Raw genomic sequence first — 16,296 nt, 5'->3', positions numbered from 1 at the left:
TTGGAAAATTCTTGGTGATTATCTTTGACTGTTGTCTCAATTTTTTTCTGATATTGCCATCTGAAACCTAGATTAGATATACAGATGCTCCTCGATTTATGATGGGGTTACATCTTGATAAATCAGTCATAAAGTCAAAAATTTTAAGTCAAACTATTCTAAGTTGGGGGCTTCCTGTATGTTAAAATATCTCCCTTTATCATTTATTCTGTCATAGGTATTTTTTTATTTTTATTTTTTGAGACAAGGTCTTGCTCTATTGCCTGGGCTGGAGCATGGTCATGGTTCACTGCACCTCAAACTCTTGGGCTCAAGCAATTCTCCCAATCTGATGTCTCCAGTAGTGGGACTATAGGTGCATATCACCATGCCTGGCTTATTATTATCATTATTTTTTTTATTTTTGGCAGAGATGGGATCTCATTATGTTGCTTAGGCTGATCTTGAACTCCTGGCTTTAAGCAATCTTCCTGCCTCAACTTCCCAAAGTGCTGGAATTATAGACGTGAGCCACTGCACCCCTCCCTGTTTTATTTTTTAATTTTTAAGTTTTAGTTTTTGAGATGAGGTCTCCATCTGTGACTCTGGTTGGAGGCTGGTCTTGACTTCCTGACCTCAAGTGATCCTCCTGCCTTGGCCTCCCAAAATGTTTACAGCCATGAGCCACTGTGCCTGGCCTGTTTTATATTTTATATCCTTTTTTTTTTGTTTTTCATTTTGGATTAAAAAATGTATTATCCAATTAATTAAATCTTTCCTCAGCTGTGGAGAATACCTACTGTTTAATATGCCAGTAATTTTCATTTTAAGTGTCTTTTTCTCATTCCTAGAAGTTCTTTCTTTCTTTTCTTTTTTTTTGTTTTTGGTTTTTGTTTGTTCGTTTGTTTTTTTTGTTTTTTTTGAGACGGAGTCCTGCTCTGTTGCCCAGGCTGGAGTGCAGTGGTGTGGATCTTGGCTCACTGCAAGCTCCTCCTCCCAGGTCCATGCCATTCTCCTGCTTCAGCCTCCCGAGTAGCTGGGACTACAGGCGCCTGCCACCGCGCCTGGCTAATTTTTTGTATTTTTAGTAGAGTTGGGGTTTCACTGTGTTAGCCAGGATGGTCTCGATCTCCTGACCTGGTGATCCACCCGCCTTGGCCTCCCAAAGTGTTGGGATTACAGGCGTGAGCCACCGCGTCTGGCTTTTCTTTTTCTTTTTTCCTTCCTTCCTTCCTTCCTTCCTTCCTTCCTTCCTTCCTTCCTTCCTCCCTCCCTCCCTCCCTCCCTCCCTCCCTCCCTTTCCCCCTTCTCCCCCCTTCCCCCTCTTCTCCTCTCCCTTTCCCTTTTCTCCCCTCCCTTGCCTTCTCTCCCCTCCCTTGCCTTCTCTCCCCTCCTCTCCCTTCTCTCCCCTCCCCTCCCTCCCCTCCCATCCCCTCCCTCCCCTCCCGTCCCTTCCTTTCTCTTCACTTCCCCTCCTCTCCCCTCTCCTCTCCTCCCCTCCTTTCCCCTCCTCTCCCCTCCAGTCCCCTCCTGTCCATTCCTTTCTCTTCCCTTCTCTCTCCTCCACTCCCCTCCCCTCCCCTCGCTTCCTCTTTTTTTCCACAGGATCTTGCTGTCACCCAGACTGGAGTGCAGTGGTTCAATCATAGCTTTCACTGCAGCCTTGAACTTCTGGGCTCGAGCATTTCTCCCACCTTAGCCTCTTGAGTAGCTGAGATTACAGGCATGTGCCACCATGTCCAGCTAATTCTGATTTTTTTTTTTTTTTTTTCAAATTCAATCTTTCTTTTTCTTAGTTCCTTGTTCTTTGCTTCAATTTTCAAGCTTCTCTTTTATTTATTAAAACATTCAAATATGATTATTCTATGTTTTCTGTCTGGTAATGTTTATAGCATTATAGTATTGGAGACTTTATAGGTTTGACTGTGTTGCCAGTTCTTTCTGTTGGATGTCACTCGCAATGGCTTGTGGCTTTTTCTCTTGTATATTTTGTGAATTTTTTTTGATTGTGAATTTATGTTCCTTGGAACTTCTCTAGTGGAAACTCTTTGTGGTCTATGTCGATGTTCTTCCAGAGAGGATTTGCTTTTGCCAGTGCTCAGCATTATGTATTACATATATGTTATTACAGCCGACGCTTGAACAACACAGGTTTGAACTGCACAGGTCCACTTATATGTGAATTTTCTTCCACCTCTGCCACCTCTGAGACAGCAAGACCCATTCCACTTCTTTCTCTTCCTTTTCAGCCTACTCAGAGACAACAAGGATGAAAGACTTTATCATGATCCACTTCCACTTAATGGATGGGAACATTAGAGAGGTGCCGTTAACTGGGGAACGTTACAGGGGTGCCGTTAACGGGGGACTGCCTTAAATTAAGTTCTGAGCTTGAAATTCTTCAGATTATACAATAGGATACATTCTGACTGCTAATCTAATTGAGGGCTATTAGTGGTTACAGATTCTCAGGGGAAATTGTTTTTTCCATATGCCACCAGTACTAAGGTACAGACAAGGTCTTGGTTGGTCTCTCTCTCTGTCTCTCTGAGGTTTGTTTCCTTTTTACCTTTACATTGAGTTTGGCTTCTTACCTTGGACAAGCTCTAGGTTTTAACATGGTGCCTTTAACAGCTTCTAAGTTGAATTGGAAATATCATGGTCTCCAGGACATTAAAGAAATATTCAGGGTGAAAGCTTACTTTGGTTCTGTTTATATAATATTTTATATTTTATAACGTGTAGCTGACCTTTGAACAATTTGAGTGCCAACCTCCAGTTGAAATTCATGTATAACTTTTGACTCCCCAAAAACTTAACTACTAATAGCCTATTGTTGACCAGAAGCCTTACCTATAATATAAACAGTTGATTCACACATATTTTGCATGCTATATATATATATTATACACTGTATTCTTTTTTTTCTTCGCACATTAAAAAAAGACATTTATTCAGCATCATGATCAGACTATTACATTTAGCAATCAACAACATGGATGCAAAAAAAAAAATCTACATTGAAACCCTTGTTGGAATGCTTTACACCTTCCACAGAATAGAAACTAAAATGACTTACTATACAATTAGTCACAAATACAGTCCTCGAGTTTTTTGCCCATACCCATGAGTATTTGTCTAAAACAGGTCTTCTTTGTAGCAGCTAGGCCCTGCCACCACTGTGCTTGGCTGAGTTCACTAATCTGTTGTAACCTGTAGCTTCCCTGTCACTTCTCTGGCTCTCCTCTCCTGCTAAGCTTTGTTTCCTAATTAAAATCTTCTGCCACTGCCATAGCTACTGCTGCTACTGGACCCACCATAGCCGTCTTGGTTTCATGGTTTGGCAAAGTATTGACCTCCACCACCATAGGGATCTGGGCTTCTTCCTTCAAGGTTTCCTCCCTTCATGGGTCCAAAATTTGAAGACTGATTGTTGTAATTGCCAAAATCACTGTAGCTTCCACCACCTCCAAAATTGCTTCCATCATTACCAAATCCATTATAGCCAGCCCCACTGCCACCATATCCACCACCACCACTGAAGTTTCCTCCACTACCAGAGTTGTCATTCCCGCCAAAACCACCTCCACAACCACCACCAAAGTTTCTAGAACCACTTCAGCCTCTTTGGCTGGATAAAGCACTAGCCATCTCTTGCTTTGACAGGGCTTTCCTAACTTCACAGTTGTGACCATTCACAGTATGATATTTCTGAATGACAGTCTTATCCACGGAGTCATGGTCATCAAAGGTTACAAAGGCAAAGCCCCTTTTCTTGCCACTGCCTCAGTCAGTCATGATTTCAGTCACTTCAATTTTTCCATACTGTTCAAAATAATCTCTTAGGTGATGTTCTTCAGTGCCTTCTTTAATGCCACCAAAAAATATATTTTTCATAGTTAAGTGGGCACCTGGTCTTTGAGAATCTTCTCTTGAGACAGCTCTCTTTGGTTCCACAACTCTTGCATCCACCTTGTGTGGCCTTGCATTCATGGCTGCATCCACCTCCTCCACAGTGGCATAGGTAATGAACCCAAAGCCCCTGGAGCGCTTGGTGTTTGGATCTCTCATTACCACACAGTCCGTGAGCGTTCCTCATTGCTCAAAATGGCTCCTCAGGCTCTCATCAGTTGTTTCAAAGCTAAACCCTCCAATGAAGAGCTTCCTCAGCTGTTCGGGCTCTTTAGGAGACTCTGACTTAGACATGTTGGAAGGGAGAAGAGAGACTTTAACGATGCTTCTTCAGCAGTGTCCGCGGGCAGAAAGGAAGAAGCTGATGAACGTGTCTCACTGTATTCTTACAATAAAGTAAGATAGAGAAAAGAAAATATTATTAAGAAAATCATGTGGCTTATGCAGAAGAATGAAACTGGATTTCCTATCTTTCACCATACACACAATTTAACTCAAAGTGGATTAAAGATTTAAATGTAAGACCTTAAACTATAAGAATCTTAGAAGAAAACCTAGGAAACATCATTCTGGACATTAGTGTCGGGAGAGAATTTATAACTAAGTCCTCAAAAGCAATTGCAACAAAATCAGAAATTGGCAAGCCGGACTAATTAAAGAGCCTCTGCACAGCGAAAGAAACTATCAACAGAGTAAAGAGATAGCCTGCAGAATGGGAGAAAATATTTGCAAACTGTGCGGCTAAGTTTGCAGATATCAAAGGGCTAATATCTAGAATCTATAAGAAACTTAAACAGTTGAACAAGCAAAAAAAACCCATTAAAAAATGGTCAAAAGACACGAACAGTCACTTCTGAGAGGACAACATACAAGTGGCCAAGAAATGTGACAAAATGGTCCATATGTCTAATCATCAGAGAAATGCAAATCAGAAACCCAATGAGATACCATCTCACACCAGTTAGAATGGCTATTATTAAAATATCAAAAACCAAATGTTGGTGAGGCTGCAGAGAAAAGAGGATGCTTATACATTGTTGGTGGGAATGTAAATTAGTTCAGCCACTGTGGAAAGCAGTTTCGAGATTTAAAGAACTTAAAACAGGACTACCATTCAACCCAGTAATCCATTACTGAGTATATATCTGAACAAAACAAACCGTTCTACCAAAAAGACATATGCATTTGTATATTCATTACAGCACTATTCACAATAGCAAATAAATGGAATCGGCTTATGTGCCCATCAGTGGTGGATTGGATAAAAAAATATATATATATATGTGGTACATATATACCACAGAATACCATGCAGGCATAAAAATAACAAAATCATATTCTTTGTAGCAATACTGATGCAGCTAGAGGCTATTATCCCAAGCAAATTAACACAGGAACAGAAAACCAAATACTGCTTGTTCTCACTTATAAATGGGAGCTAAACATTGGGTACTCATGGACATAAAGATGGCAACAATAGAAACTGGAGATTACTAGAATGAGTAGGGAAGGAGGTGGGCAATGGTTGAAAATCTGACTGTTGAGTACTATGCTTAGTACCTGGGTGACAAGATCATTTGTACCCCAGACCTCAGCATCATGCAGTATACCCAGGTAACAAACCTGCACATATACCCTCTGAATCTAAAATAAAAGTGGGAAAAAAAAAAAAAAAAAAGAGGCCAGATGTGATCCCGCACTTTGGGAGGCCGAGGTGGGCAGATCACTTGAGGTCAGGAGTTTGAGACCAGCCTGGCCAACGTGATGAAACCATGTCTCTACTAAAAATACAAAAATTAGTGAGGCATGGTGGCACGTGACTATAATCCCAGCTACTCGGGAGGCTGAGGCAGGAGAATCACTTGAACTCAGGAGGCAGAGGTTGCAGTGAGCTGAGATCACTCCACTGCACTCCAGCCTGGGCAACAGAGTGAGACTTTCTCTCAAAAAAAAAAAAAAAAGAAAAAAGAAAAATCATATGACTAGAAAGATTCCATAGAGCCAAAAAAGAAAAAAAGAAAAGGAAAGTCATAACAAAGAGAAAATACATTTACTATTCTTTAAGTGGAAGGTCATAAAAGTCTTCATCTTTGTCTTTATGTTGAGTAGGATGAGGAGGAGGAGGAAGAAATGGAGTTGGTCTTGCTGTCTCAGAGGAGGCAGAGGTGGAAGAAAATCCACGTATAAGTGGACCCACACAGTTCAAACTTGTGGTGTTCGAGGGTCAGCTGTAATAATATATAATATATGTAATACATAATGTAATAAGTGATATTTTATATCATTTCATTGTTTTCATCAGGACAGTTCAGACTGTTTAGTACACTGTATTGCTGGAAGCAAATGTCTTTGTTTATTGTTTATCCTATTCCAATCTGGCTTCCATCCTCAGTTTTTCCATTGAAACTACTCACTAATGGCCTATCTTTTACTAATTCTCATCTTTGCTTCTTTGTCCTCATCTTACTTTACTTCTTAGAAGCATTTAGTCCAGTCAACTCTTGCTGTCTAATAACGCAGTCTTTCTTGTGCTTCTCTGATACCTCTCTTCTGGTGTTTTTCCTGCCTCTCCAACTGACCTCCAGATGTTGTAGTATCTCAGTACTGCATCTCCTTTCTTTCCCTCTTTCTTCCTTTTCCTTTCCTTTCCTCCATTCCTTCTTTCCCTCCCCTCCTCCTCTCCATCTCACTCTGTTGCCCAGGCTGAGTGCGGTGGTGTGATCACTGCTCCATCTCCCGGGCTCAAGTGATCTTCCTACCACCACCTCCTGAGTAGAGTAGGTAGCTGGGACCATAGGCACGCATCACCATGGCCCTGCTAATTTTTGTTTTTTTTCATAGAGATGGGGTCTTGCCATGTTTCCGAGGCTAGTCTGGAATTCCTGGGCTCAAACAATCCACCCGCCTCAGCTTCCCAAAGTGCTGGGATTACAGGCATGATCTACTACACTGAGCCCCTTTTCTAAAAAGCCAGTCAGATTTAGCAGTGAGAGGACTACCTCTTCCCTGATCATGCACCTAGAGAGAGCAGGCTTCTCTTGTTAGCATGGTCTGGTGTTTCCAGATTGCTGGCTTCTCTAGTATTCATTTCAGAATATATGAGGCAAAGAACTTCATCAGTCAGTCTTGGCTCCTGAGATCACTAACTGGTCTGCCTTCCTCTCTGTGTCTTTCAGAGTCTTCTTACATTTGTTTTATATATAATGTCCATGAATTTTAGCTCTACTTGGCAGAAGGAATAAGGAAAAGTGCATCTATGCCATTTTTTCTGGAACTGGAAATGGACCTATTTTAAAAATTAAGCCAGGTGCGGTAGCTCACGCTTGTAATCCCAGCACTTTGGGAGGCTGAGGTGGGCTGATCACGAGCAGGAGATCAAGACCATCCTGGCTAACACCGTGAAAACCCGTCTCTACTAAAAATACAAAAAGTTAGCTGGGCGTGGTGGCGGGTCCCTGTAGTCCCAGCTACTCAGGAGGCTGAGGCAGGAGAGTGGTGAGAACTCTGGAGGCGGAGCTTACAGTGAGCCGAGATTGTATGACTATACTCCAGCCTGGGCGACAGAGTGAGACTCAGTCCTCCCTGCCCCGCACCCCGCCAAAAAAAATTAGCCAGGCATTGTGGCGTGTGCCTGTAATCCCAGCTACTTGAAAGGTTGAGGCAGGAGAATCGCTTGATCCTGTGAGGTAGAGGCTGCAGTGAGCCGAGATTGCATCACTGCACTCCAGTTAGAGTGACAGAGTGAGACCACAACTCAAAAAAAACCCAAAAACATTGGATTATCTTTTTATTATTGAATTGTAAGACTCCTTTATACCGGGTGCAAGTCATTTGCATTTGCCAGTGTTTTCATTGCCTCCTATGTACCGTGTGGTGAAGGAGGGATTTTGCCCTAGGGTTATGGGGATGGCTGAACATACAACACGTGACACTGGACAGTTGAGATCAACAGCAGTTTGTTATATGTTTACAGCCTAGGGGAGAAAGACACTACATGCCATGCATGGCTACATGAAAATTACATTTGGGAACAAAATGAACAACCAGGGGCTGTGGGAGGCAGGCTTGGTGATATCAAGAGGCTGGGGTGCCTTCTGGTTCCTACAGAAGGATATGATTGGATTGTTTGGATAAGTCTGTGGGCTGGCAGGGGACCAGGACATGGGAAAGCCACTACGTAGGGATAAGCAGGCACTGTGCCTGGTCCCTGTGATCAGAAGGGCTGTTTGAGTAGGCAGCCTTATCTGTGGGAGCAGAATGGGGAGGCAAACTTGTGGTTAGGCCATTTAAGGCCATTTGAGGCCCTCCCAGTTATACCAGATGTCAAGGCAGCACACAATATTGGGCCTTAATTTGGGTCAAATATTAAATAGAATTGGGGAGAGTAAGTATTTTACTTTGTGAACTTAGGGGAATAACATTTAAGGTTTTTACCACTGAGAATGATGGTAGCCATGGGTTTTTTTCTGATCAGCTTAAGGATGCTTTCTAGTTTTCTGAGAGCTTTTCCCCTTTCCTCCCTCCCTATCTCCCTTCTTTTCCCCTCCCCCTTCCCTTTGAATGAATTTTGAATATTGCCAAATGCTTTTCCCACATCTATTGAGATGATAATATGATTTTCTCCTTCGGTTATTGCGATGATTTACATTGATTTTTGAATGTTGGTCTACTCTTGTTTCTAGGATAAGCTCCACTTGGTCTTGCTGTGTTGTTATTACTATTTTAATACAGGTGGAGCATCCCTAATCTGAAAATTCAAAATCCGAAATGCTCCAAAACTCCAAACTTGAGTGCCGAAATGGTGTGCATTTCAGATTTTGGATTTTTTGGATTAGGATGTCCAACTGGTAAGTATCATGTAAACATTCCAAAATACAACAACAACAAAAAAATCCAGAATCCAAAAGTGTCTCAAGCATTTCAGATAATGGATGCTCAGCCTGTATACTGCTAGATTTCATTTGTTTATATATTTTTGGGGGACCTTTTCATTTGGTCATGAGGGATATCAGTCTGTAATTTTCTTTTTTGAAATGTTTGTATCTGGTTTTGGTATCTGGGTTTTCCTGGCCTCATAAATTAGGAAGCACTCCTTCCTATATTTTCTGAAAGAAATAGGCACTAATTATACCTTGAATGTTTGCTAGAATGCACTAGTAAAACCATCTGGGCTTGGAGCTTCCTTTTTGGGAAGTGCATTGATTATTACTCAGATTCTCTGTTTCTTTTTGAGTCAGTTTTGGTGAATTGTGTTTTTAAGGAATCTGTTATTTCATCTAATGTGTTGAATTTATTGGCATAAACGTCTATAGCATCTGTAGTGATATCCCATGATTTTGGTAAGAGAGAAAATATTTTATCCTTTTCTTTCTTTCCTAATTATTCCTATTAGTTTATCCATTTATTAATTTTTAAGATAGCCAACTTTTGACTTCGTTAATTTTCTCTGTGTTTTGCTTTTCTCTTTTATTGGTTTCTGCTTTTATATTTAATTTCCTCCATCTACTTACTTTGGATTTAGTTTGCTCATCTTTTTTCTAGATTCTTAAGGTGGAAGCTTAGGACTTTAATATGCATTTTAAATTTAATATTTGTCCTAAATTTAATGTTTAAGTTAAATTCTTGCCCTCCACCCTTTCCTATCCCAACATTCAACTTGCTATTCTTTTAGCTGTCTTAGAAAGCTGAAAATTGTAGAAAATCTCAGATATTGAAGCTAAGGATTTCAGAGCAAACTTGATTCTTCCTTTTCCTCATCCACCATATTCAGTACATGATAAATCCTATTCATTCTAGTCCCCAGATATATCTTCAGTCCGTTCCCCCACCTTTTTTTTTTTTTCCAAAGGAAGCTGTGTGGAAATTTAATTTTTAATTTTCTTGTAGCAAGGGGTCTTGCTATGTTGCCCCAGCTGGTCTCAAGCTCCTGGCTTCAAGCAGTCCTCTCACCTTGGCCTCCTGAAGTGTTAGGATTATAAGTGTGAGCCACTGTGCCTGGTCTTGTCTTCTTTCTATTTCTGCTGCCATCTGTCTTTCACCTAGATGATCATAAGGGTGTATCATCCTTATCATTTTAGGCCAGTTCTCCAAAGAGCAACCAGAAGGACTGGAATCAGATCAGGCCATTCCCTGAATTAAAATCGTCATTGGCTTTAGGAAATGCCTGCTTCCAGCTTCTGCTGGAGGCTATGCTTCCCAGCAAGAAAAGAAAAAAAAAAATTCATTGGCTTCCTATTATGCAAAATAAATTCCATTATATCGTATTGTGGTCTATAAGGCCCTGCATATGTGGCCTTTACCTACCTATCAAGTCTCATTTCCTAGGCCGAGCGTGGTGGCTCATGCCTATAATCCCAACACTTTGGGAGGCCAAGGCGGGCGGATCACGAAATCAGGAGTTCGAGACCAGCCTGACCGACATGGTGAAACCCCATCTCTACTAAAGGATGTGGTGGCACGCACCTGTAGTCCCAGCTACTCAGGAGGCTGAAGCAAGAGGATCACTTGAACCCAGAAGGTGGAGGTTGCCGTGAGCCAAGATCGCACCACTGCACTCCCGCCTGGGTGACAGAGCAAGACTTTGTCACACACACACACAAAAAAATATTTTAATTTTAGTTCAATTATCACCTCCTTGGAAAACCTTTTCTATTGAAATTGCTTAAGCAATAATTTTAATCCATTCTGTTACTGCCTTAACACAGACTACCATCAATCATTAACTCTCCCATATTATTGTAACTATCCTCCTTTTATCTGATGTTACCCACCTCGTATCTCCTCTCTCTTCCAATTGAATCTATTCTTTTAAAATATCGCTAGGATTTTATGATGCCATTTTCCTGGTTAAAACCCAGGTTAGGCCGGGAATGGTGGCTCATGCCTGTAATCCCAGCGCTTGGATGCCCAGGCTGGTGGATCAGTTGAGGCCAGGAATTTGAGACTAGCCTGGCCAACATGGAGAAATCCTGTCCCTACTAAAAATACAAAAAAAAAAAAAAAAAAAAAAAAAAAAATTTAGCTGGACATGACAGCGCATGCCTGTAATCCCAGCTACTTGGGAGGCTGAGGCATGAGAATTTCTTGTGCCTGGGAGGCAGAGGTTGCAGTGAGCTGAGCTCGTGCCACTGCACTCCAGCCTAGGTGATAAAGCAAGACTCTGTCTCAAAAAACAAACAAACAAACAAAACAACAGCCAGGTTAATGGCTTTCAATCAGTTATCCTTAGAATAAAGTCTAAATTCTTTAGCTTGTTCTAGAAGTTTTTTTGTTGTTTATCTCTTTTTTGGTGATCTGCTTTCTTTTTACTTCTATAGCTTCATTTCTTCTCATAGTCTTCTTGATACTCTGATCCAGGCATACTGAATTCTCTCTCTGTTTTTATAGTGTGCCAAGTTTTTTCTTTTCTCGGGCTTTTCAATAAACTAATCTCTGTACCTCACCTGCTTATCTTAGTAAGTTCAGACTGCTATTATAAAATACTACAGACTTGGTAGCTTATAAACTGCAGAAATTTATTTCTCAGTTATAGTTTAGTTCTAGAGGATGAGAAGTCCAAGATCAAGGTGCTGGCAGATTTGATGTCTGTTGAGGGCCCATTTCCTGGTTCATAGATGGGGTCTTATCCCTGTGTCCTCATGTGGTGGGATGGGTGAAAGAGCTCCCTTTTACCCATTAGTTAGGATAAACTAAAAAATATTTATCCTGGTGGAGCTTACATTCAAGTGGGTGGAAATAGGCAAAAATAAAAACATACTAAACATGTATTGGCCAGGCATGGTGGCTTATGCCTGTAATCTCAGCACTTTGGGAGGCTGAGGTGGGAGGATCACCTAAGACCAGCCTGGACAACATAGGGAGATTCCATCTCTACAAAAAATAAAAAAGAAAATTAGCCAAGAGTGGTGGCATGCACTTGTATTATCAGCTACTCAGGAGGCTAAGGTGGGAGGATCGCTTGAGCCCAGGAGTTCGAGGCCGCAAGTTAACCATGATTGTGCTACTGCACTCCAGCTGGGATGATAGAGTGAGACCCTGTCTCAAAAATAAATAAATAAAAAATGTATCAAGTTAGACAGTTGGTGTTATTGAAAAAAATAAAGCAGGAAAGGGGGCATATAAAGTGTTCTTGGTGGCTGCAATTTTAAATAGTTACCAGGGAAGACTTCTCTGAGGAGGGGATAACACAAAAAGAACTGAAGGAGGTGAGGAAATGAGTCACGTGGATTTCTGGGGCAAGTATTTTTCCAGATCTGTGGAACAGCAGGTCTCTAAGGTGGGAATATGTCTCTCATGTTGAAAAAGCAACCAGGAGGCTAGTGTAGCTCTAGCATAGTGAGCAAGGGGGAGATTGGGTCAGTGATCAGGCCTGCCTCTTGTAGGGCCTCATAGACTATTATACAGACTTTAGTTTTTAACTGTTACTGTCGTAGAAAGCTATCGGATAATTTTAAGCAAGGAAACAACAAGATTTGATTTGCATTTTTATGGGATACACTCTAGCTGCTGTGTGTTAGTGGGGTGAGGGTAGGAGCAAAGAGAGTGTTAGGAGGCTATTGTAATGATCTATGTACAATGTGATGGTGACTTGGAGCAGAGTGGTAACAGTAGAGGTGCTGAGATTCTGGATACATTTTGAATGTGGATCTAATAGGATTTTCTGATTAGTGGGGCATAAAATGTAATTTTTTCTTTTTTGAGACGAGTATCACTCTGTTGCCCAGTCTGGAGTGCAGTGGCGCAATCTTGGCTCACTGCAATCTCTGCCTCCTGGGTTCAAGCAATTCTCCTGCCTTAGCCTCCCGAGTAGCTGAGATCACAGGGGCGTGCCACCACGCCCAGCTAATTTTTGTATTTTTAATAGACCATTGGCCAGGATAGTCTTGATCTCTTGACCTTGTGATCCGCCTGCCTCGGCCTCTCAAAGTGCTAGGATTACAGGCATGAGCCACTGTGCCTGGCCTAAAATGTCATTTTTTTGGGTAACTTTTTCAGAGAGTCTGTAAGCTTCTTGAGGGTGAAGACCTTGTCTTATTTATCATTATATTCTTAGCACCATATCACAACAGCTAGAACATAGTAATCACATGCCCATGTGATTTTTAAAAAATCATATAGTACTTAAAAAAATTTATTTACTTTTTAAATTGACACATTTTAATTACACCTATTTGTGGGTTACATTTTGATGTTCAATACATATCTATGTTGTATAATAATCCAATCAGTGTAGTTAGTGTATCCATCACCTCATTCATGTATCGTTTCTTTGTGGTGAGAGCATTCAAAAGGCTCTCTTTTAGCTATTTTGTGATATACAATATTTCACTGTTAACCACAGTTACCCTACTGCATGGTAGAATACCAGCAAGTAAATACTTTTTGAATGAATGACTGTATATGGAAACTTAACAGTGAAAAACGAGAGTAAAGTGAAAGGCAGCCTAAAGCTGTGGTGGTGATAACAAAACAGCCAGGCACTGTGGCTCACGCCTGTAATCCCAGCACTTTGGGAGGCTGAGGCAGGTGGATCACCTGAGGTCAGGAGTTCGAGACCAGCTTGGCCAACATGGTGAAACCCCGTCTCTACTAAAAATACAAAAATTAGCCAGGCGTGGTGGCAAGCGCCTGTAATCCCAGCTACTTGGGAGGCTGAGGCAGGAGAATCGCTTGAACCTGGGAGGCAGAGGTTGCAGTGAGCTGAGATTATGCCACTGCACTCCAGCCTTGGTGACAGAGCGAGACTCTGTCTCAAACAAAACAAAACAAATGAAGCATATTTTTCTTTTTCTTTTTTTCTTTTTTCTCCTTCTTTTTTGAGACAGGGTCTCACTCTATTGCCTGGGCTGGAGTGCAGTGGTGTGAACATGGCTCACCACAGCCTGGACCTCCTGGGCTCAAGTGATCTTCCCGCCTCAACCTCCCAAGTACCTGGGACTTTAGGTGCATGCCACCATGCCTGGCTAATTTTTTTTTGTGTGTGTGTTTTTTTGTAGAGATGGAGATTTAGCATGTTGCCAAGGCAGGTCTCAAATTCCTAGGCTCAAGCGATCTGCCTGCTTTAGCCTCCCAAAGTGCTGGCATTACAGGTGTGAGCCATTGTGCCCGGCTGAAGCATCTTTTAAAGAAGAATTGTTCTGTAGTTCTAGCACTTGAGACTGTGGTCGTCTGGAAGACAACTCTTTCATCAGTTAAAAAAAAAAAAGATGAACTCATATTCCTCACTTTCATCCCCTGGATAATCTCCTTTAAGGGTTATTGCCAAAAGGAATAATTAAAGTAATGATAGCTAACGTTTACTGAATGTTTTCTTTGTACCAGGTACAATGATAAGTGCATTGCATGTATTATTTAATTGTCATGAGATTCATATGAAGTAAGCGTTATTGTTATTCCACTTAACAGATGAGGAAATTGAAGGTCACATAGCTACTAAGAGCGGTATGAATCCAGGATTCAAGCCCAAGCCTAGGTCTTAATTGCTACCCTGTCTTGCTTCCCATCTGGCATCTGTTTTCAGTCTTCCTCTCTCTCCTTGCTATTCTAAGTGACTTTGATAACTCAAGGAACATTTTAACCTCCCAGTTCCTTAATGTTGTCAATGTCAATGATCTTTCGTATCTCTCTTTTTTTAAAATTTTTAAATTTATTATTATTATTATTTTTTTTTTTAATTTTTTTTTTTTTTTGAGACGGAGTCTTGCTCTGTCGCCCAGGCTGGAGTGCAGTGGCGCAATCTCGGCTCGCTGCAAGTTCTGCCTCCCGGGTTCACGCCATTCTCCTGCCTCAGCCTCTCCGAGTAGCTGGGACTACAGGCGCCCGCCACCACGCCCGGCTAATTTTTTGTGTTTTTTAGTAGAGACGGGGTTTCACCGTGGTCTCGATCTCCTGACCTCGTGATCTGCCTGCCTCAGCCTCCCAAAGTGCTGGGATTACAAGCGTGAGCCACCGCGCCCGGCCCGTATCTCTTTTCTAGCTACTCAATTCCATGGCAGTACCTTCTACTGTATCATCAGGAACAATAGTTTCACCTGAAATATTAAAGTCATATCTCCCCATTCTTTACCATAATTGTCTATCCTCTCACAAACTTTCTTCTTCATATTCTCACTACTTCATTTCCTTGGCCTTGCTGAGTAATCTAGTTTTTTAATTGCTATCTTTTCATCTAGTCTTTCAGTCCTTCCCTTTCATCTTTAAGTGTACATCTAATGGCAGTTCATATTCTTTGAGCACTTACAATATCTCAAGCACTGTATTTAGTATTTTGCAAAGTGATTTCCTTAAGGTCATATAATTAGGCATTGGTTGAGACCCAAGACCCAAGCCCACATCTGTTTTTGACACTGACACTCATGATGTTATAGCATTTCATCCTTATTGCTGTCTTCATTTTATTTACTTTCTCCCTGATGCTTTCAATTCTAGTCTGTCATCCTATTATTCTTTTTTTTTGTTTGAGACAGAGTCTCACTCTGTCACCCAGGCTGGAGTGCAGTGGTGTGATCCTGGCTCACTGCAACCTCCCCAACCCACCCGGGTTCAAGCCATTCTCTGGCCTGAGCCTCCCTAGTAGCTGGGATTACAGGTGCACACCACCATGCCTGGCTAATTTTTATATTTTTAGGAGAGATGGGGTTTCACCATGTTGGCCAGACTGGTCTCGAACTCCTGACCTCAAGTGATCTGCCTGCCTTGGCCTCCCAAAGTGCTGGGGATGCAGGCATGAGCCACCATGCCCAGCCCCTCATCCTATTATTCTTATTTGACAAAACCTCAAGCCATACATAGATCAGTATAACAGCCCGTATTTTAAAATATAGATATTGCTAGGTATATGGAATTTGAAATACTGTTTGAAGATGGTTTTATTTGGCTCAGAAAATTACAAGGAAGAATCATCTGCTGGGAATTATGGGTGTGGGGAAGAATGGGATCTCAAGCTAGTGGAATATAGTAAAGACTAAAAATTACTTTCATTAAATTACTTTCAAAGAGAACTTCTTTGTTGAACACATTATATGACATAAAAGTATTTGTTATGCTTGCCAGTAATTTCTTGATCCCGGCTGGGCGTGGTGGCTCACGCCTGTAATCTCAGCACCTTGGGAGGCCGAGGCAGACAGATCTTCTCAGGTCAGGAGTTGGAGACCAGCCTGGCCAACATGGTGAAACCCCATTTCTACTAAAAATACAAAAATTGGCCAGGTGTGGTGGCATGTGCCTGTAGTCTCAGCTACTCAGGAGGCCGAGGCAGGAGAATTGCTTGAACCTGGGAGGAGGAGGTTGCAGTGAGCCAAGATCGTGCCACTGCATTCCAGTCTGGGCGACAGAGTGAGACTCTGTCTCAAAAAAAAAAAAAAAAAAAAAAAATTATCCGGACGTGGTGGTATGTGCCTGTAGTCC

At 41.7% G+C, this 16,296-nt stretch overlaps 1 protein-coding gene and 1 pseudogene across 1 annotated transcript in view; one reads left to right on the top strand and one right to left on the bottom strand.

The window, feature by feature from the left end:
* The window catches only part of EEA1 (early endosome antigen 1), a 157,066-nt gene that overhangs the window by 40,746 nt on the left and 100,024 nt on the right, over nt 1–16,296 (top strand). The gene's annotated exons all lie outside the window — the stretch shown is intronic.
* On the bottom strand, nt 2,990–4,622 carry LOC129459209 (heterogeneous nuclear ribonucleoprotein A1-like; annotated as a pseudogene).

This window comes from Symphalangus syndactylus, chromosome 13, assembly GCF_028878055.3.
Source record: "Symphalangus syndactylus isolate Jambi chromosome 13, NHGRI_mSymSyn1-v2.1_pri, whole genome shotgun sequence".
NCBI lineage: Eukaryota > Metazoa > Chordata > Mammalia > Primates > Hylobatidae > Symphalangus > Symphalangus syndactylus.
This window is presented reverse-complemented; position numbering and strand designations above follow the sequence as displayed.